Source organism: Hyaena hyaena, unplaced genomic scaffold (assembly GCF_003009895.1).
Source record: "Hyaena hyaena isolate Hyena2069 unplaced genomic scaffold, ASM300989v1 scaffold_38, whole genome shotgun sequence".
Classification (NCBI taxonomy): domain Eukaryota; kingdom Metazoa; phylum Chordata; class Mammalia; order Carnivora; family Hyaenidae; genus Hyaena; species Hyaena hyaena.
The window spans coordinates 138,492-151,326 of NW_024080670.1; the positions used below are offsets into that span (position 1 = coordinate 138,492).

Sequence of the window (12,835 nt, forward strand, 5' to 3'; positions counted from 1 at the left end):
CTAGTATGTTGAAAATATGAAAAAGCTAGTTAATGCCAAGTGGTGGCAGGGACGTGGGCACTTTTGTGGACGGTAGCCCGGGGCAGTCATTCTGGAGAACAGTATGGTGATAAGACCGTGCAAAATTTTTGGAGGTGACGGCATCATGGGTGTGGGCCTCTGTCCACAGTCACCCAGATGTCTGCAGTTAAATGTATGCAAGTTTTAGTAATCAATTATACCCCAGTAAAACTAAAAAAAAAAATTCTCTAAAAACAACAACAACAAAGTTAAGTCCACTGGTTTTACTCCTAGGTACACATCCCAAAGACATTCTCAGCCGTATCAGTATAGTGATGTTCCTCCAGTGCTGTTTCTGATGACACGGGGTATCATTCCCTCCATGGGAGAGTGGAGGGCAGATCGGCGTAGATCCGAATCACTGAGTAATTGTCAGCCGTTAGAAGCTACTAGCTAGATGTATACAGAGCAACGCGCATAGAGCTTCAAAACAATGGTGAGTGGGGAAGAAAGTAAGAAACAGATTGGCGTCTAAAACACAAACTATTTATGTAAGTTAAAAATACACTCATACAGGGGTGCCAGGGTGGCTCAGTTGGTTAAGGGTCTGACTCTTGATCTCAGCTCAGGTCTTGATGTCAAGGCTGTGAGTTCAAGCCCCACATCGGGCTTTGTGCCGGGGGTGAAGCCTACTGACAAAGAAAAAGCACATGCGCAGATATGTGTATGGTCATATATGTATACAGCGTGTATACATATAATCTTTGTCTTTTGGACACAGTGCAGACAGCAAGGGGCGGCTGATGAGATGGGGTTCCAGGGCTGTGGAGGTCACTGCCAGAAACTTGGGCTTGGCCTTGCAGGAGGTGTGTGGTCATTGGAGGCAGGGTGAGTGGCATGAAGCTACATACGGAAAGCAAGCTTTTTTCAAGGACTCTGAAAATTCAGGAGATAGCAACTTATATTTCTTTTTCCATCTCTGTCTTGGTCTTCCTCTAGGTCTTTTCCATCTTTTGGCTGGACTTCTCTCTGAGGTTGATGTAGGCGATGGGGAAGTGGGGGGTCACAGCTCCTTCATCCAGGTTTATGGACCCTGAAGACGAGACACAATCTCTCTTTAGCATCCATAGATAGACTCAAGGAAGCACCCTGACTGGCCCAGCTCAAGCCACGTGTCCAGAGGCCAATCTCTTTGGCTAGATGATGGGGATTGGCTAGTCAGGGTGCCCATGGCCTCAGGGGGGTACTGTGATTGCGCCTAGGAAGGGGAGGGGGAGACATCGCACAGACAAACGCCGTGAGGTCTACCACGCACATCAGGTCAGCGCCACCTGCCTAGACCGGCTCAACTCCTTTGTTTCTTGTCACGTTCAGACAGGCGAACCAAGACTTTTAGAGAAAAAGTATCCAGGTAGCCAGGACTAAGAGTGGCTGGGGATGGTGGCCGGGCTGCCTCTGGCTGTTCCTCCTGGACTCTTGTCACAAGCATCTGGTGGTCCATATTGAGAGAACAATTACCATTCTTCTTCCAGACGCTGTGTAAACCGTAACAATGCAGTTAGGGCCCCCTTGAGGGCCAGCAGTTGATGAGCTCTGTGGATCACTGCTCCTTTCCACGGAGAGAACATTCCAGCAGGATGAGGTCAAAGAGCCAAGGAAAATGGGGGGAGGGAGTAAGGTTCCTGGGTTAGAGCTCTAGGTCACGCCTGGCCCCTGACTCCACCCCTTAATCTGGGCCCTCCAATCACTGGACTCTGAAATCTCTGAATGCACTTGAGCCCTGGCCCTGGTGTGAATGCAAAGGCAGTCTTCCGTTCCTGTGAAATGGTTTGTGGAGAAACCAGATCCTTCCCCTTCTCTCCCAACCTTTTCATCTCTGGACACCCCCCTCCCCCCCGCCCCTGCTGACGGCCCTTGAGTGGCTACAAAGTTCAACATTTGGCAGACCAGCTCCTAGAAGTGACGGATGCTGGCCATGAGCACGATGAACACAGTAACAGAAGTAACATTTATTTATTTAAAAAAAATTTAATGTTTATTTTTGAGAGAAAGAGAGAGAGAGAGAGAGAGAGAGAAAGCGCAAGCAGGGGAGAGGCAGAGAGCAAAGGGAGACACAGAATCCGAAGCAGGCGCCAGGCTCTGAGCTGTCAGCACAGAGCCCGACGCGGGGCTCGAACTCGGGCGACACGAGATCATGACCTGGGCTGAAGTCAGACGCTCAATCGACTGAGCCACCTAGGTGCCCCCAGAAGTAACATTTATTGAACTAGGTTTTACCCTAGTTATAGCTTCAGGTCTCACTGATTTAACCTCAAATCCCAACGATGTAGGCAATACTATTACCCCATACTGTGAATGAAGAAATTAAGGCTAGGTCAGTTAGTACAACGGCAGAACCCTGCATTCTAGCTCTGATCCATTAGAATCAAGAACTCTTGGCTTCCCCCGACTGCTTCCATAACCACGTTAGACTGGTTGAATCCCCAGCTCCATACTCACCTTCCCCATAAGCCAGCACGGTTATAAAGGTTGTACACTGCTCAACCCAAGAGGATTGGGGGTAGAGGATAGGGCTGAAACACGCCCTGGGCTCTGCTCACATGGTCTCCCAGAAGGGGTGTCATTAATTCTCACAAAGCACCATACAAGCCAGCAGTAAACCCTACTTGGGACCACGCTGGGCCTCTCCGAATTCTGACAGCACCCTCTGTCCTGGCCGCTCAGGCACCTGGCCCCTTAAATCACGAGCTGTCTTGCATTGTGACCCAATTGGTTCCCATGACAAAATTTGTTATTACCATCAGCCGCCCAGCATGTACTGCTTCTAGGCTCTTGATTCGTTGGTGCTTTCCGCCTGGAATGCCTTTTTCCTCCCGATCGCCTCTCCCATTTCTAGCTCATAAGACCTACCTTTCCTTTGAAAACAAAGCAGATGCCCACTCCTTCCAAAAGCCTTTCACATCCCGCCGTGAGGCTCAGCTCACTCTCTGCCTGCTCTCTCATGCTACTTGAACTGCTCCCAGTGGCTATCGCATCCCGCCTCTGATGGAGAACATCACCTGTTGGGCCGTACTAGTCTCAGGACTGGAATTCTCACTTGAGCAATGCTATCATGCCCATTTCACAGAGGAAGAAACTGAGGCCCAGCCGACTTTAAGACTTGTCAGGTCCACACAGCTAGGAAATAGAAGGCACTTTATGAAGGCTGCCTTATTTTAAAGCTGTCTGCCCTGATTAGGGTGGTTGATCGGGTCTGAAGCCTTGGCAGCCCGAGGGCAGACGCCAGTGTGGTCCCCTTCACGGTCCCAGAGGCGGGCTTTTTGCAAATATTCCGCAAAGGAACGAAGGCTGCCCTGACGGAATGAGCTGCCACTCCCCCAAGGCTCGAGAGCGGACCCTTCACCCACGCGGGCCCCGGGGGCTCTTTGGGGAACATGATCGCAGCTCTGCGGCGGGTTTGAGAGAGAGACCCTGGGGGCAGGGAAACAACCGGGAGGGCTAGGGCAAAAGGGGTGCGGGGGAGGGCAGAGGCACCCCAACCACACCCAGCCGGGCCACCTTGTTTACGCCTCTAGCACGGCCCCTCCCGCCCGCCCGGGCACGTGACCTCCGCTCCGCCCCTCACTCCCTCGCGTGGCTCCTCCCGCCGCGCCGGCCCTTCTTTTCGCCTCCTTCGGAGTCACAAGATCTCTCAGCGGCCTCCATTCGGGATCCTTCCGCCCGTCCCCGCCCCCCTACCTTACAAACTCCCCTGGGCTTTTTCTCGGCTGGTTCTCGTCATCAGTAATGCGCAGGACGGCCTCTTCCGTCCAACGGGGCTGCCGGCCGCGGTCACCTGCCGCTGGGGTCGAAGGGGAGGCGAGACCCGACTGGGCACTCTTTTTCGTGGCGGAGGCTGCGGCGGTCGTGGGCATTTCACGACGGGGGAGGTGCTGTACGTCCAAGATGGCGGCGCCCTGTAGGCTGGAGGAACTGTGAGGTAAACAGCTGAGGGGGAGGAGACGGTGGGTGAGTATGGGGGTGTCGCCCCCTCCTTTTCTCGGGGGCTTCGCGGGGCATCCCTGGCACCACGACCCCGGTCTGGGAGGCCCCGAGGGGCTGGGGCAAGGGGCTCACTTGCTGGAGAGGGAACCCCGGGAGGGGGTGTTCGGAGAGCTTTCCCCTCCCTCTTATTACGCGCTGTCTCTGGCGGGGCCCCGCAGAGCTGGCGAGTCCCTGGGGACGCGAGGCGGGCCGGACCAGCACTTCGCCCCTCCTCGGCGGCCGAGGGGACGGCTGCACCCCTGGGGCGTGGTGCCGAGGGCAGGGGTGAGGCGGGCCCCTTCGCCAGCCCCTCATTTGGTGGGGTGACAGGTTCCCGCGGGTTGCGGGGGGCAGGGGAGAGACCCTCGGCCGGAGGGGCAGGGCGGGTGGGGGAGGGCGGCTGGTCCTGGGCCTTCCGGAGAGGGGTCAGGGGTGGGGAGGAGAATGAATGGAGGCTGCCTGTGGGCATCGAGGGCTCGCCGGGACCCTGCGTGTCCGGCGGAATGTGCAGGACCCGGGTGCCTCGCTGCGGGTGTGCTTGTGGGTGTTTAATTGACGGTCGGAGACAGTTACCTTAAAGTCGGCAGAGGTGAACCTTAGGAGACAGCTATTTGCAGAGCCACTCCTAGACGCTCATTCATTCATTCATTTGAGGAACTGGAAGGTGAAGAGCCCGCGGTCCGAGAGACCTTTTACAACTCAAGCCCTTTGTGTTTCCCGTGCAAGAGTTTTGCTTCGTGTGCTTCGGATTTTTCGGGGTGGGGGGAGCGTGGGAGGGGGCGCGGCCCTGCCCCTGACAACCGCTCACGTTTATGGAGTACTCACCGTGGAAGTGCTTTGCGGTCATCGTGTCCTGCGGTCCTCGCGGCGAAGGGAAGAGACGGCCCCTGTTAACGCCTCCATTTCTCTGGAGGAGAAACTGAGGCCCAGAGAGATTAGAGTTAGTTGCCCAAGGTCACATCTCCAGGGTTTTCTGAGCCGGGGCTGCAGTAGAGGTCTGTGACTCCGCCGCGGGTCCCAGGACTGTGCTCCCGGCGTTATTTATGCTCCCCTGCATCTGTTTGTGCTCCCATTTATACGTTGCTTGACCAGAGCCAGCCTGTCATTCTAATTAAGTGATCGGAATTAGTCGGCCAGAGGTTGTGCACAAGTGCCTGTGTGTGTTGCATGTACGTGTGTCTAATTTTGGAGAGGGTACGTTTGCTTGTACACCTTAGCTGTGTGCGTGCAGTTATCGGTGCTTGTACACTTTAGCTTTGTTTCGGATGGCAGTGTTGTGCTTGTAAATATGTGAGTCTAAATTAGGCCGGCGAGTGTTTGATGTTTTTATAAAACTGGTGCCTTTACTGCAGAGAGAAGTCCGACTAAAATCCTTGCTGGTGTTTTTTTTTTTTGTTTTTTAATAGGAAGCCTAGAAATAGCACTTTGCTTTGCATAGAGTAAGCTGTAAAAATACTAAAATAGAATAATACTCTTCTGAGATACTTTGATTTATAATTTTGGGATCTACTTGGAGTTCTCGGAATTCAAAGGCGCTGGCAGGTGTAGCTGTAAATTTCAGGAAGCGTCATAAAACGAAATCTTCGGGGAACCCTTGATTTACTGAGCAAGCACCTGTGATTCTTAAGTTGAACATTCCTGAGTAAACCTGGAATATGCAAATATGAAGGCTGATTTAGGGTTGTGTAGGGAAATGTACCTTTAACAGTCATGCATCAGGCAAATGAGGCTCCCCAGAAACGCCAAAACATTCTTCGCTATTGCCCTGGGGAGCGGGCAGACCTTCCTCTAAGCACCTGGTGTAAACTGCAGGGGTATTTATAGAAGATGTAAAATGAAAATATCCTCCTACTAAAGTTAATATCTTACCTAAAACACTCTTACATCACGTGCCTGGAAAGGTGGATGATGTAAGCTTTCTTTACTTCATGCATTTCCTGGTGTCGGAAAGACTCGCTAGGTCTCTAAATTCCTAGTTAGACAGACTCCGAGGCGGCCACAAGCCTTCTTACCTCTCTCCATGACATTGCAGTGTCTCAGATCCTGTGACTCAGTTGGCCTTTTCCTCACTGGCTTCAGAGGGAGGACCTGTCCAGGGCTACTGTTGGCCGTGTAATCTGACGCCTTTTGTGCACGCTTGGTGTCATTTGTGAGCTGAAACTGAGCAGTCTTACTAGGACAAGTCAAATATATACTCGTCTGTGTCACGTTTACAGAATAACGAAATTGCGGGGAACACGCGATCTCAAGCAGTAGTGTTCATCAGGACCTCCTTGCACAGATGTCCAGCCCCACAGTAGGTGGGCCTGCATATTTGGTCTTCAAGGAGGCCCTGGAAATATATTTGGTAGAAGCCGTAGGTGATTCTGATGGACACCAGAGGGTGAGGACCAGTGGCTTCAAGTATCAATTTGGCTATTTTTCCTTTGATGTATAATTTATTGCAAAGGCATCTCCTAAAATAGTTTCTGACCTCTGGTGTGTGTATAGTGGTGGGTGAGTTTTGGGCTCTGAATTACAGCTGACTTGATCTTGTAGCTCCATCTTCTTTCCCCATTTGTTAGGGTACAGGTATGTTCTTTTCCAGGTTCCAGAGCCATAGTGGACTAAAATTAGCTTTTCCTGGAATTACTCATATATTCTTGGATGAAGATGAACAAAATGCGGCAGTACATCAACTGTTTTAGGCTTTGCTAAAAATCAAATAGCTCTTGACTTTTAACAAGCCACTGAAGTTCTCTAAGCTTGAGTTTCTTCGTCTGTGAAATAAGAAAGTTGGATTGTGAATTAGAGTGTTTCCAGGTCTACATTTCTGGGATTTTAGGCCCCCCTGGGACTTCAGTCAAACACTCTAACTAAATTGATTGAATCAAAGCGTTAATGGCTTTATAATAACTAAGCACGTTGGGGCGCCTGGGTGGCTCAGTCGGTTAAGGGTCCGACTTCGGCTCAGGTCATGATCTCACCGTTCCTGAGTTCAAGCCCTGCGTTGGGCTCTGTGCTGACAGCTCAGAACCTGGAGCCTGCTTCAGATTCTGTTTCCTTTTCTCTCTACCCCTTCCCTGCTCACACTGTGTCTCTCTATTTCTCAGAAATAAATAAACATTAAAAATAAACAGGGGCACCTGGGTGGCTCAGTCGGTTGAGCGTCCGACTTCAGCTCAAGTCATGATCCCATAACTCATGGGTTCGAGCCTGCGTTGGGTGCTGTGCTGACAGCTCAGAGCCTGGAGCCTCCTTCTGATTCTGTGTCTCCCTCTCTCTGCCTCCTTCCCCACTAACGCTCTGCTCTCTATCCCTCCTTCAAAAATAAACATTTTAAAAAAAGAAATTCCTTCAAAAAAAAAAAAAAAAAAGCAAAAACCTCGCACATGGCTGACTCCTAAGCCTGACCCATTGAGTGATGACTTGTGTATTCTTTCCTTTGTATCACATGATACTTTAAAAGGTAACCCCCTATAAATTTTTCATGTTTTAAATCTCTTTTTGAGAGATTGGTTTTATTTGTATTAGTTGTGTTTGTTATGTGAGGTGCTGAGATTAAACATGAAAGCAAAGTATACTCAGTAACATTCAAACCTGTAGCTTTTTGCTTTAAAAATATGTGTGTGTATAATCAGCATATACTCAACACTTGAGATTTCCCCCCTGTGTTTAGTATAATTTAGTTTGCTTGACAATACTTCTCATTTTTTGCCATTTGAATTACTCTGAAAGAGGTCTGCCATCAGCTATTTGAGATGATCCTTTTTAAGCCTATAGTTACTAGAAATTAGTCATTAAATATCTAATGTCTATGTTTTTTAGGGGGAGAATAAAAATCACATGTATGTGTGTATAAATAAATTAAAGATACATGATCTTAGGACCTCGCCAGTTTCTTATTGTCCCTTGTGCAGCGCTAACTTTTGTTCTGTCCTGGGAACCAGCAAAAGGTAACAGAAAACTTTTTAAGGTTGAATGAATTCAGATTATCATCTAATGAGTAAAGTGCCTTAAAACCCCAGCTTTGATACAGAACACGGCCTGGTACTGCTGGCCTAGAGCTCACAGGTCACTTTCTAAAGTAAAGATTAAGGCAATAGAGACCATGAAGCATTATTTGAGTAACAGGGGACGATTTTGCCTTTCTCTTGGTGACAGAAGGCTCAGTAGGGGGTGATAAGGAGGAACAGATGCGGTGACCCTAGTGTCTGCATTAAGACTGCTACTACTTTGAATAGTTCACAGAGCACAGCAGCCAACGTGAAGTGTATCCATTTGGAGTTACGGAATGGGTTTTATCATTGTTGCACATGCAAGTTGTTACATGGATAGACGGAAGCCTCAGGTGCCCAGCAATACATTTCATTTAGTAGTAATATTGTTATAATCAAGTTTGTATTTATTGAGTACTTATGTGCCTAACCCTGCTATTTTACATGCACAATCCCCATTAACTCTTCCCACAGCCTTAGGAGACAGGATAGGAAGATGAGGAAACTGAGGCCTAAGGTCCCTTCCACAGCTTCTGAGCTGGGATTTGAGCCCTGTTGGTTGACTTCAGAACCCAAACATTTCATCTTTCACTTTGATAAATGACATGAACTGCTAATCTCATACACTAAATCATAAGTTAGTGGTTCTTAACTTTGGGGGGGCCTCAGTTCCCCTCTGAAAATCTGCTGGAAGCTTTGGACCAAATATCCCTTCCTGTCCTATCACCACCAAACAATTCATACAGGTTCACTCAGGAACTTTATAGACCCAGCTTGCAGCCCAGCTGATTATTATAGATAGATTACTCCTCCTAAAAATGGACTTGGGCTTTGTTTATTTATTTTTGAGAGAGAGAAGGAGTGCGTGAGCAGGGGAGGGGCAGAGAGAGAGGGAGACACAGAACCTGAAGCAGGCTCCAGGCTCTGAGCTGTCAGCACAGAGCCCGACACGGGGCTCAAACTCATGAACCGTGAGATCATGACCTGAGCCCAAGTCGAACACTTGACCGACTGAGCCACCCAGGTGGCCCCAAAACAATGTGTTTTTTTTTTTAACCAGTAGGTGGGAAAGGCCCAAGCCTTTCAAAGGTGGACCTGTGTACTGTTTGTGTTGTAAATCTTCTGGTTAAACTTCTATATTGAATGACTCTTTATACTTCTCAAGGAATTCAACTTAAATGCCACATTAAAAAATTTAGAAGTGGAGATCTCAGGTATGCAAGTTGCTAAGTGCTTGTCAGGCTTGGAGTTCAGTCTGTGCCGGTACCTTTAGCACCTGGCGCAGTTCCACTGGGCTTTTTTCCAAGGTTTCTGCACTATGTATTTTTTCCCCTTTGAACCTCACAGTATTTATACAATTATATTTTAAATTTATATATGTGTATTTTTTTATAGTTTTTTAATGTTTATTTTTGAGAGAGAGAGACAGAGCATGAGTAGGGGAGGGGCAGAGAGACAGAGACAGAGACAGAGACAGAGAGACACAGAATCTGAAGCAGGCTACAGTCTCTGAGCTGTCAGCACGGAGCCTGCCATGGGCTTCTAACCCACGGATCTGAGATCATGACCTGAGCCGAAGTCAGTGCTTAACCAGCTGAGCCACCCAGGGGCCCCAAATTTATATTTTTAATGTTTTTTGACTTCATCCTTCTTCTTCCTGGGCCAGTGTCTCTGCACCTTTAATAAGGGCTTCAGAATTGCCCAGAAAACCCCACCCTCACGGTTCGGATTAAGAGGTATGCCACGAGGCCCAGGAGTCTGCATGTTAACAAATCCCCAGGTGATGCTGTTGTTGCTGGGACCACATTTGAGGACCACTGTCCTGGACTGTCACACCCTGTGCCTTTATTCCCTAGGGTATTTCTGTTGTAGTCCTGGGAACTTACAGAAATCTTACAGTTTGCTCAGATTCCTTTTAGGGGAAGCTCTGGATAGTGCCTCTCTGACACATGCATGGTATCTGTCTGATGTGTGTTTTCTTGGTAAATAATTTTGATTCAGACTAAAAGAAACATTACTATTTGTAGAAGAGAGATACCTAACTGAAGCCAGGCTCCATCCCTACAGACCAATTCTACAACATTCACCTTTGAAATAGGGTAGAAGCTTCAGCAAGTTGTCCTTCCAGGTCCCTAATGGCCAAAATTCTGAATGGCAACTCCGGAGCTCCCCTGGCCCGGTTCCTGTGTCCTTGAGAGGGCGCGCAGTGGCGGGGCCAGGGAAGCCACCCACAGCTACACGCGTTGGCAGGTTTCTCCATCAGCTGCTTCACGCTCACATGCAAAGTAGTATTTCCTACCCCCTCTCCTTCTCCCTGTGTGCCGTGGGAAGAGATACTTGCAGCTAGAATCTTACCCCTTTTGGGTGCAGTTGTGCTGAAGGCAGCTTTGTTCACTCGGTAGAATACTGCTCGAGGAAGTCACCCAAGACTGTTCCTGAGCCAGAGCTGAACGCAGTGGTGTGCTGGTGTGTCATTATTACTGCTGTCTTTATTGTGAACATCATGGAGTAATGCTTCTGGTCTACCTGTACCGTGGACTAGGCCGTCTGTGCCTGAGCCTATATCTGAATTGTCTTTGAATTTTTTAGATGAAAGACTTGAGCACGGGAAAGAAGTTGTGGTGCAGACACATTTGCCTTCATTCTTACATCATAGACAAGCGTGTACAGAGCTGTGTTAGGTGCTGTGCTGTGCGGGGACTTATTTCATGGGATTTGGTTCTGAGGGTAGGAGACCACACACTCGGTGCTGGGTTTTGCCAAAAGCCTGAATCCTCAAGTGACATTTTCAGATAAAATACTTTGTAAAGGCATTTTAAGTACTTGCTCCTGATATTTCATGAAGGAATATAGAGCTCTTAGCTCTCTCCCAGCATGTAATGCATCTTGCCCAGAACAGAGGGATGTGAAAAGAGATGTGTAGGGTCCTGCTAATGGCAGCTGTACATGCCTGTTAAGGTGGAGTTCAAGTGTAATTCTAAGTATGTGAGCCATGTAAACACCTGAAAAATGAAATTAAGGTGAAGTAGGAAAACAGATTGACCTGAGCTCTTTCTGTTTAATCTTGGAAGACTAAAAGCACAGAGCCTGCTTCTTCCTCAGACTTACCCTTTATTCATTCAGTCATTCATTCATCACTCATTCATTCATTCATTCATTCATTCAAAAAGACTGCTTGTAGGAAGTGCCATCACCAGGTGAGAATGCAGCTCTTGAGTCAGATGTGAAAGAGGAAACATCTAGATCTGGGGGCATGTTTCTTTTTTAATTTGGCTCTTGAAGATAAGAGCATGGCTTGACCCTGTTATGCTCTGACAGGTGTTTCCACCCACACCCCTTTTGGGTGCACATCTTTGAAGAGGGTCTTCTCCGTTCTTGACCCCTGAACAGGAAGTTCACAGGACACGTAGCACTTGCCTGACCAGAATGGTGTTACCTAGTCGTACCTCCGTAGGACGGGATTTAAGTAGAAATGGATAAGTAAATAAGCAATTAAAATATAAATAATGGCAGGTAGCCTTTGACTTGTCAACATTAAATTGATGACAGTCTGTTACCATTAGCCAGTTTTTGGCCTAGCGATAATGTAAGAAGTCTTAATGTTGAGCGCTGGACAAAAACCATCCTGATTTCCTGTGCCCGTCCCTTTGTCTGAGACGGTGATCGTGGCTGAGCAGGCTGCAAGAGCTCATCTTGTGTGTATCCCAGTTTCACCCTCCCTGGGATATTCCTTTTCAGGTAAAAGATCCAACTAGGATTAATTGCAAGAGGAAGTGTATATGACTCACTGGACTACAGCTGATTTTAAGATGCTGAATAATAGAGGCTTCTGTGTTTTAATTCCAGTTCTTTACTTGACTGACTGACTGTGGCCAGGCAAGCACTCCCTGTGTGAATGATTCTGCTGGTCTTTTCGAAAGTGTACACACATTTGCAGGATGCCACTGAGGACCGTTGACTTTTAATGCCTAGAATGTGCTCCACAAGGAAATATAATTACCCAGTCTTCTGGGGCAAGAGCGTTAATTGTTAGAGAGTTGCTCCATCCACTAGTTTGACTTTGACCATCACAGTACAGTGAAGGGCTCGTTTCCAAGCTTTTGCATGCTCCTTGATTAGGCGTAGGCAGCGTGTGAGGCTCAACTTTCAGCTTTCATGCTCTACATCCCACCCTGGAATGGCCACCAGAGAAGGGGATGAGATTTTTGCTGACCTGAACAGGGTATATTTGCCTCTTGTGTGCCAGATGTTCCGGTAGGCCTGGGGGTGTCCGCTGGGGGACCAAAAAGATAATCCCTGTCCTCGGGAGGCCTATCATCGATCAGACTGTACCTAAATTAGTTCGAAGACCCCACATTTTAAAAACACTTCGGAATATATTTATATAAATATATATACTCATATTTAATGTGTTTGTTTAATATGAGCTAATTACCAAGACAGAAAGTATTGGTAAAGAGGGGAAGACAGTAGAGGAATGATAGCTGTTCACAAGTGTTTCATGCTTGTCACGTGGAAGGATTAGATTGAGGTTGTGCTGTTTTGAAGGCAGAAGTCAGCTTTGTGCATTTAGTTAAGAAATATTTTAACTCCTACCCTTTAGTCGACAAGTACCAGACACCGTGGTAGTCAGATGCAGTACTGACTGAGCTCCTCTCGCTCCCTGGATGGAACTTCTATCTAGTGAGGGAGACATGTTCAGTAACTAATTACGCTTATTTAATTGGGTTGTTGTAAGTGACACAAAGAAATATAGGCTGCTAAGCAAATATAACAGGGGACCTGACCTAGTCTGGGGCACGGGAGTGGAGGGGAGGGAAGGCTTCTCTGCTGGG

General features: G+C 48.1%; 1 protein-coding gene and 1 long non-coding RNA gene across 5 annotated transcripts in view; one reads left to right on the plus strand and one right to left on the minus strand.

Moving 5' to 3' along the window:
• Window positions 1-269: 269 nt before the first annotated feature.
• LOC120230069 lies at window positions 270-3,557 on the minus strand. The gene is made up of 2 exons (XR_005527918.1): window positions 2,911-3,557; window positions 270-1,535 (listed from the first exon to the last, which is right to left on the minus strand). It is a non-coding gene; the product is annotated as an uncharacterized LOC120230069 (long non-coding RNA).
• A 251-nt stretch (window positions 3,558-3,808) lies between these two features.
• TSC1 (TSC complex subunit 1) overlaps window positions 3,809-12,835 on the plus strand; it is a 47,038-nt gene continuing 38,011 nt past the window's right edge. For 2 of the 4 annotated variants that reach the window (XM_039229692.1, XM_039229696.1), the window contains exon 1: window positions 3,810-4,008. The gene's annotated coding sequence lies outside the window, so the exon portion shown is untranslated. Of the gene's footprint in view, window positions 4,009-12,835 lie in introns of all 4 variants that reach the window. The other 2 variants (XM_039229695.1, XM_039229693.1) reach the window with 2 other exon arrangements.